The sequence below is a fragment of the Mus pahari genome, chromosome 4 (genome assembly GCF_900095145.1).
Source record: "Mus pahari chromosome 4, PAHARI_EIJ_v1.1, whole genome shotgun sequence".
In the NCBI taxonomy this organism is placed as follows: Eukaryota; Metazoa; Chordata; class Mammalia; order Rodentia; family Muridae; genus Mus; species Mus pahari.
Window position 1 is genome coordinate 126,612,787 of NC_034593.1, and position 9,479 is coordinate 126,622,265.

The 9,479-nt window shown below is 41.1% G+C and overlaps 1 pseudogene; it reads right to left on the reverse strand.

The window, feature by feature from the left end:
• Positions 1–347: 347 nt before the first annotated feature.
• On the reverse strand, positions 348–656 carry LOC110320626 (annotated as a pseudogene).
• Between the last annotated feature and the right edge of the window lie 8,823 nt (positions 657–9,479).

Below are 9,479 nucleotides of genomic sequence, written 5' to 3' on the forward strand. Positions count from 1 at the left end.
TTCACAAAGCCTGAAGCTGTAGAAAACCTGTGATAACATTACAATTGTTACACAATAAAACCCGGTAGCATAACAACTGCTAGCAATTTTTATTTTGTATTTATAAACAGGATGCAATGCAGTTATTTTTTATTTCATTTTTATTTTTTCTTTTACCCTGATTCCAAAGTCTTTATTGTTTTAGAGAAGATGATCTACCCACGCAGTGGGATGAAGAGCTGTGTCTGGGAACCCAACTATAGTGCCCAAAAGGACTCTGGTTTATTCATGTCTGCTCATCACCAGTCATGGGCACAAGACTTGTAATCAATCAGTTCTTCAGGCTTAAACCATAAACGGATCTCCTTCTAAGCACTCTCCGCTGAACCGCTGCCACGAATGATGTTCCTGCCAACTTGAATGCAAGAATCCCCACGAATAGTGCCTGGTTTAGGATACGCTGGATTGGTTTCTCCCAGCATCCCGCGGCCTGTTTTCACCAGCTTGAGCCCCTCCCAGACCATGGTCCCTTGGGTGCTGAGTTCATGTGCTTCAGCGGCCCCAGGAAGAAAGGATGGTCTTTCTGGTTCAGAAGCCCGAAGGAACTTCATGGCCACCGGGCAGAGCTTCTTCTCCTTGAAGCGCTTGATGATCCCTCCCACCAGGCCATGCTGCATGCCATCTGACTTGATAGCAATGAAGGTATACTTGAGGCTGGCCAAGGTACAAGAAAGCTGGCGGGTCAGCTGGTGTCTGCGATGAACACGATGGGAACAAAGAGCAGCAATGCAATTATTAAACATCTTTTTAAAATGTATGTTCATGTGTGTGCATGCATGTGTGCACATGTGTTAGAAACCAGAGAACAGCCTTAGGACTGATTTTTCAGGTGCTGCTCCCCCTTGGGTTTTGACTTGCTGAATAGGTTGGTCTGGCTAGCCCAGAGCCTCAAGGATGTGGCCATGTCTGTCTCGCCAGCACTGGACTTATGAACAATTGCCAATATGCCTAGTTTTATGGAGAATCTTCTTCAGGATTTTTTCTTGAGAAGTTCGTACATGACTAAACTGTATTTACATCGCTTCCACCCTCCCCTCTTCGCACATGGCCTCCTGAGTCGCTTGTATGTGTGTGGGTTTAGAGTTGAGCGCTCAGGATTGGATAACCTCTCACTCTCTCTTCCTCAGCAGCCATTAGCCAAGAGCCTGTAGCTCTTTAGACATTGGTGGGCCCTTTCTCCCACCCGGGTAGACATGACATCTACTGTGGTCATTATGCAGGTTTTGCTTAGGTAAACTTTTGCTGACATTTTGTGGGTACAGCACCCCTGTCATGTCTAAAAGACTCTTTCCCACAGCAGACACCCCAGTCCTTTAGCTCTCTGATGAATTCTCCTTATAAATATTACACTGGCGTTTCCCACAGGCTCTTGTTGCTCATATTTGTCAGTGTTTTAAAACGTTGGTAGAAGGCTGGGCCAGTAGATGGACCACAGGTTAGAGCCTAAGAGCTCATGCTCTCTGAGGAGTAGAAACCAGAGTGTGTGCAAGGAAAGCCTTAGAGAAATAGCAATAATAACCAGGAGAGACAAATGCATTAGGATTTGCTACTGGTCATCCTAGGAGACAAGCCCAGGAGACTGTAGCTTAAAGCAATTGATTCAGGAACTGCGCATCAAATCTCACTTCTCCTTACACTTTGGAGAGGCAACCATTGCTAATGTCTTCTTACATAACCTTCTGGAAATCTTCTAGTTACATAGAAACATTGACACTTTATTTGAAAAGTTTTTTATGTTTAATTAGAAAATTATACTAAAACAAAGTGTTTTATAATGTCTTTAAAAAGCAGAGTTCATAGGGCTAGAGAGAAGGATCAGTTGTTATAGCACTTAATACTGTTGCAATGGAGCTGGGTTCTGCCGACAGCACCCAGGACTCAGAACCATCCTAACCCTGATTCTAGGCAGTCTGACATTTTTTTCTGTCTTCCCTCGGAACCAGGCATGCACGTATGTAGTGCACATACATACTTGCAGGCATGAACACACATACATAGAATAAAAAAAATTAAAAAGCAGAGTTCTCCAATGTGCATCTAGAAAAATGAACAAAGATAAAAATTAAGCATCCATACAAAAGAAATTACTCGTTTGAAACCATACTTTCCTTATGCTCAATGAAAATTATAGGGAGTAGACTACTTAATTGGAACCATGAAGAAAACGAGTAGGTTAGAGCAAGCGCATGTGTGTAAAATAACAGTGGCTTTATTCTATAAGTTGTTTGGACATAGCTTAGTCTTTCTTAAATCCTAATACTTTTTGGAGATTTTTAAAATTTATTTTTACACTCCATATTCCATTCCCCCATCTCCACACGGATGCCCCCACCCCAGCTGACCTCTAAACTCCCTGCGGCTTCCAGTCTCTTGAGGGTTAGGTATATCATCTCTGAATGAAAAGACCTGGAAATCCTCTACTGTATGAGTGTTGGGGATCTCATATTAGCTGGTGTATGTTGTCTGTTTGGTGGTCCAGTGTTTGAGAGATCTCGGGGGTCCAGATTAATTGAGATTTTTTTTAATTTTTTTAATTATTATTTTCTTTATTTACATTTCAAATGCTATCCCGAAATTTCCCTATCCCCCCCCACACACACACCCCTGCTCCCCTACCCACCCACTCCCACTACTTGGCCCTGGCCTTCCCCTGTGCGGGGTCATATAAAGTTTGCAAGACCAAGGGGCCTCTATTCCCAGTGATGGCTGATTAGGCCATCTTCTGCTACATATGCAGCTAGAGACACAAGCTCAGGGGGTACTGGTTAGTTCATATTGTTGTTCCACCTACAGGGTTGCAGCCCCCTTCAGCTCCTTGGGTACTTTCTCTAGCTCCTCCATTGGGGACCCTGTGTTCCATCCAATAGCTGGCTGTGAGCATCCACTTTGGTATTTGCCAGGCACTGGCATAGCCTCACAAGAGGCCTCTATATCAGGGTCCCTTCAGCAGAATCTTGCTGGCATGTGCAATAGTATCTAGGTTTGGTGGCTGATGATGGGATGGATTCCCAGATGGGGTAGTCTCTGGAAGTCCATCCTTTCATCTTAGCTCTAAATTTTGTAACTGTGCCTATATCCTTTCATGAGTATTTTGTTCCTTATTCTAAGGAGGAATGAAGTATCCACAGGATGGTCATCATTCTTGGTTTTCTTGTGTTTTGCGTAATGTATCTTGGGTATTCTAAGTTTCTGGACTAATACCCGCTTATCAGTGAGTGCATATCTAGTGACTTCTTTTGTGATTGGGTTACCTCACTAAGAATGATATCCTCCAGATACATCCATTTGCCCAAGAATTTCACAAATTCATTGTTTTTTAATAGCTGAGTAGTACTCCATTGTGTAAATGTACCACAGTTTCTGTATCCATTCCTCTCTTGAGGGACATCTGGGTTCTCTCCAGCTTCTGGCTATTATAAATAAAGCTGCTATGAACATAGTGGAGCATGTAATTGAGATTTCTTGTCCTCCTGCAGGATCACCCTTCTCAGCTTCTTTCAGCCTTCCCTAATTCAACAACAGGGGTCAGCTGCTTCTGTCCATTGGGTTGGGTGAAAATATCTGCATCTGACTCTTTCAGCTGCTTGTTGGGTCTTTTGGAGGGCAGTCATGATAGGTTTTTGTTTGTTTTTTTTGTTTTGTTTTTTGTTTGTTTTGTTTTTTGTTTTTGTTTTTTTGAGCCCTCCATAGCCTCAGTAATAGTGTCAGGCCTTGGGACCTCCCCATGAACTGGATCCCACTTTGGGCCCGTTGATGGACCTTCTTTTCCTCAGGCTCCTCTCCATTTCCATCCCTGTAATTCTTTCAGTCAGGAACAATTATGGGTCAGAGATGTGACTGTGGGATGGCAACCCCATCCCTCACTTGATGCCCTGTCTTCCTGCTGGAGGTGGACTCTACAAGTTCTCTCTCCCTACTGTCAGGCATTTCATCCCTTTGATTCCTGAGCTTTTTGGAGATCTTAATTTATCAGCTTACACAGATTTACCTTAAATTTATTACTGTACAGTTTCTATTAATTGTCTCGTTATGGTTTTTACAATCAGTCCAATATTAGCCACTGAACAAAATGCTAGTTTTACTACTTTAATGTGATGCTGTAGTCAGTTTTATGATACATTTTTGCACATATATGCAAGTAGAACTATGCATTAAATTTCTTGCTAATCCAATTACTGCATCAATGTTTTTAAATTGTAATAGGAATTGACAAATTGTCTTGCAAGTAGATGCTCTCTGGCATCCATGGAGAGCAGAAAAGGGCGTTTGTTTCCCTAAAGAAGCACTGATGTTTCGGCTTTCTAATCTTTCTTAATGTCCCAAGTGGAAAAAGTGCTACATCAATTTTTAAAAGTCCTTTGAATTAATTACATTGAAGCTGATTATTTTTTTATATGATCTTTGGCTATTTTTTACTCATGTTTCCCCCCTGTTAGCATAAGCTAGATCCTATTCGTCTTCTCCAAAATTGCCCCTGGGGACTTTGGGTTTACCCAATATAAATATTCAGAACTTTATTTATTTATTTACTTCTGACTTACAAAAGCCTACAGATCTGGCCCCTGGCTTCCTCCCTGACCCTATTTGTAAATTTCTTTTGGATTTTTGCTTTTCTTTTCTGCTGGCATCCACTGGTCCTCCTGAAGCACAGATCCCAGGGTCTCTGTGCTTGCTGTTTCTTCTGCCTTCTTCTCTGTGATGGTATTGTCAGCAGGGGCTCACACACTCTGTCCTTTGCTCTTCTGTCCCGGCAGAGAGCTTTCACCTCACTACCCCGAAAAGCTCGCCTTCTTCCGTTCTGCCCTTCTCACCCAGCCCTATTTTTCTTCCTAACACCCTGCCTGGAATGTTATAAATACATCACTTCTCAGCAGCAGGGCAGCAATTGGCAGTGTCTGGGACAGTGGTTCTCAACCTTCCCAATGCTGTGACCCTTTAATACTTTATGGTGCCTCAAAACCACAACTGTAGTTTTGCTTCTGTTATGAATCAGAACATCAGTATCTATGTTTCCTGGTGGTCTCAGATAACCCTTATGAGGTCATTGGATCCCCAGGGGTCTCCATCTGGTCTAGTAGACCTCTCACAACAGGGGTTTGTAAGTTGTCTCTACTAGGAGCCAGTGGCTACGAGCCAGGGATGTTACTGTGCATTCTATGCTGCACAGGAAAGCCACTCCACAAAGACTTGTCTGCTCCACAATGTCCATATTGCAGAAGCTGATAAACTCTGATACACATTTTTATTTTTATGGATTGTTGTCTTCACCTGTTTTCAGAGATGCCACTTAAAATAATTGGAAGAGACCTGTCCCTGTGTGTCCGGCACAAGCAGTGAAAATGACTATCAGATGCTTGCCAGCTGGGCAGCAGTCCTGCTTGCTAGCAATCATAGACGGTTAGGATTGGGAGACTGCCCCCTTTGTACATCAAATAGTTCTTTATTAAATGTATTCAAAATAGGCAGGCTAGTCTGTGTCATTTTTCGTCTTCTTTGTTCTTTGGTGATTGATTCCAGTTGTTCACATACTAAAAGGAATTAAAAGTTTATCGGTGTATTTTAAATATTTTTTTTCCCTTTAGTGAGCTGTTTTTTTTTTTTTTTTTTTTTTTTTTTTACTTGTGTGTTCGTAGTGGTGTTTGTTTTTTGGGATCTCGGTGCAGTGAAATGTGTTTCTGAATGACATCTGGGTTTCAAATCATTCCGAAAAAATTCTTGTGCTCAGCAGGGCATGGTGACATGTGTCTGTAATCGCAGGACTTGGGAGCCAGAGGCAGCGAGCTTGTGAGTTTGTGGCCGGCTCTGCTGTGTGGTAAGACAGTATCTCATCACACAAAAAGCCCAACAGAACAAAAAGTCTTCTACTCTAAGGAAAATAAAATAAGAAAGACAAGCCATAATTTCCCTTCCTTTATTCCTTTCTTTCTATTTCTTTTTTATGTAACTAAATATTTATACATCTGGAATTTAGTCTGAGCTTGTTCTAAAATGCTAGCCCAGTTAATCAAACTACCTTACTAGTTCATTTATTGAATAATATGAAGAGTTATATCTATCATACACTAGTTTTCTGTGTGTAGATATATTTTTGAACTCTGGTTCTCTCCATACATGTGTTTTTTTTTTTTTTTATAAGTTATGCTCTTTAGCTGTGGGTTTGTTCATTATTTGTTGAACTAAGACATTATTTTTCATCTTCAAAAGATGGGATGGAGGCTGGAGAGATGGATTAGTGGTTAAGAGCACTGGCTGCTTTTCCAGAGGTCCTGAGTTCAGTTCCCAGCAATCACATGGTAGCTCGTAACCATCTATGATGAGAGCTGGTGCCCTCTTCTGGCCTCACACATGCATGCAGACAAAATGCTGTAAACATAAATAAATGAATAAATTAAAAAGTCAGGATGAGACTCTTCAGAATTTTACTGCATGTGTGATTGAGTTCACTTATTAAACCGTAAGAGAATTTTGTTCTGGTTGCACCCTTCTATATCAGGGCAGAGCAAAGCATTTTCTTTCATTTAAAAAAAATAAACAAAACCTTCTGGGGCTCAGCAGTTAAGAACACTGACTGTTCTTCCAGAGGTCCTAAGTTCAAATCCCAGCAACCATATGGTAGCTCACAACCATCTGTAATGAGATTAGATGCCCTCTTCTGGTGTGTCTGAAGACAGCTACGGCGTACTTACTTATAAGTAAATAAATCTTTAAAAAAATAAAAAAGGGAGCTGCTTTTTAAAAGTAAATAAATAAACCTTCCAACATTTCTCAAGTCATTACTATACTTTCCCCCCTCTTGTTTATTCCTATGTTGATCACAGAATCTTATTTTGAAAATGGGACCATTCTCTCATTTTATTTCCTAACATATTTTCTTGTCTTCTATTGGGTACCAGACACAAAAGGATTAGAGGGATGCATCTAACCTAAGATTGGGAGTTAGGACCGATATGAAGGCCATCTACTTACTCTTGGAGTAGGTATATGTGTCTTTCAGCCCCGTAAATACATCATAGTCAGGCTTCGGGTTTATATTCATGCATACCTTGCCCTTTCCTCTCACCCAGTGGCTTGCTTAGTAGCAATGACTAAAGTAGCATCTGGTTGTTCTAGATAGCCAGAAGTTTTGAATTCATAAGCTCAAACCTCATAAAAGGGGATTTCTACTTCAAAACTTGTAGTACTATAGGTTGAACGTGGAACACTGCCCCTCCCTCCCCATAGGTTCCTGTGCTTGAACACTAGTGATGCTGTTTTGGAAGGTTACAGAAGCTTCATGAGGTGATAACTTCAGAGGAGGAAATGGGTTGTAATGAGTGGGTCCTGAGGTTATATAGGTGGGCTCTACTTCCTGTCTGTTCTTTGTTTCCAGACTGCAGGCCCAATGTGTCCAGCAGGCTCAATGCTTGCACCTTGTGGCTTGCCCTGGTGCTGTTTGCATTCTGATGTTAATTCTGCTTCCTCAAGAGGGGCTGCCCCTGGGCGGAGTGGATCAAGTACTCAGGTGATTTTATGTGAACCTTCTCCCCATTTTAACTGATCAAATAAAGGCTAGAGCCTGTGATTGGACAGTGGAAGGGAAAGGTGGGGCTGGAGGTCTTAGAGAGTGGGAGAAGGGTAAGAGATGAGAAAGGAAAAGGACAGAGGAGGAAGAGGTGGAAGGAAGATGGAGCAGAACTTCCTGGAGAAGCTGCAAGTAGCAAGGGGTCTCATAGCTGGGGAATAGATTAGTATGGTGATAGATCTGCTCAATGTAGGCATATAGCTTATAAATATAACAACTGAGTTGCGTGGTTTTTTTTTTTTTTTTTTTTTTTTTTTTTTTTTTTTTATGCAGGCTTATTGGGGTAAGAAATGACCACAGCACTTGCTCCATTCTGGTTCATCATTTTGGACTGTACCATCTCAGATTGATTTTGTCAGCTGACATAAATCCTTCCTCTCTCAAAAGCTTGCTGCCAGGCATTTAGTGAGAACAACGAGAAAAGCTAGCACCACAATGACATTTCCCAATTAAAAACCTTCGACAAAATCATCCCAAACTTAGAAATCTGTTGACTATGCTAAATCTCACAAGGAGTTGCTGAGCTCCTGAGTCAGGTTTTTTCTCAAGTGGCTCCTTCATTAGCATGAAAAATTCCCTTCCTTATACCCTAGAGGCATACGTTGTGTACCAAGAAGACCTTGGGCAACCATGAAGGTATGAGACTTACGCCAAGAGAATAGGCCTCTGAGCATCTTACACAACCAAGGACAAAACAAAGGTCTCCAAGGAGACCCTCAACAGGCACTTAAATAAAAGGTACTGCTAACTTATCACTAGTGTTTAAATTCGGCCTCATTGGGAACTCTGTTACACATGCAAAAACCAAAGGAGTCTGGGGAGATGACTCAATGAGTAAAGTGCTTGCCACACAATTATAAGGACCTGAGTTCAAATCCCCAGTGCCCACATTAAAAAGCTGGACACAGGCGAGTGCCTATAAGCCCAATGCTTGGGAGTGGGAGCATAAAGACAAGCAGACACCCGGAGCATGGTGACGAGCCAGCGTTGCTGATTGATGAGTTCCGGGTTTAGTGAGCTCAAAAAAAAAAAAAAAAAAAAAAAGGTGGAAAGTGATTGAAGAAGATATTTGATGCCATCCTCAGGTCTCTACACATGTACATGTATGAATATGTACATACACTGCATACATACAAACACATACACTGCATACATACAAATAAAAAATCAAAAGGAGATGGGAATGTGTATAAGTAATTGTCTAAAGCTTCTAAAATTCCTCTTGGTGTGTGGGTAGATGAGCCAGGTGTTGAAGATGGTGGACAGAAGGAATACTATATAAAGCCAAAGGTAGAATGTAGGCTGCTGAAACTGCTCATGAGCTCTGTCATGACTAGAATACAAATGCCATCTCTTTCACGTTAACCGAATGACTTTCTAGCCCACACGTTGCTTCAGGCTTCCCATTTGCCAACACACTTGGACATCAGATAAACATATTAAATAATTTATAGTGCATAAAACACAGAGAAATACTTATTGATTCCTAAATTAGGGTAATATATTTTAACTGAAGCTGTCTTTTATCAATAAATCTTAATTGAATTTTCAAGGAACAGCCTACAGGGAAAATGTGCTCTAGTTTATTTATTTATTTATTTATTTATTTATTTATTTACTTATTTATGTACATGTAGGTTTCCCAAGTGTTGTGAATATTCCCTGGTTAAAAGTAAATGAATAACAAATAACCCCATTAAAAAATGGGGTACAGAGTTAAAGAATTCTCAACTGAGGAATACCGAATGGCTAGGAAACACCTGAAAAAATGTTCAACATCCTTAGTCATCAGGGAAATGCAAATCAAAACAACCCTGAGATTCCATCTCACTCCACTCAGAAAGACTAAGATTAAAAATTCAGGTGACAGCAGATGCTG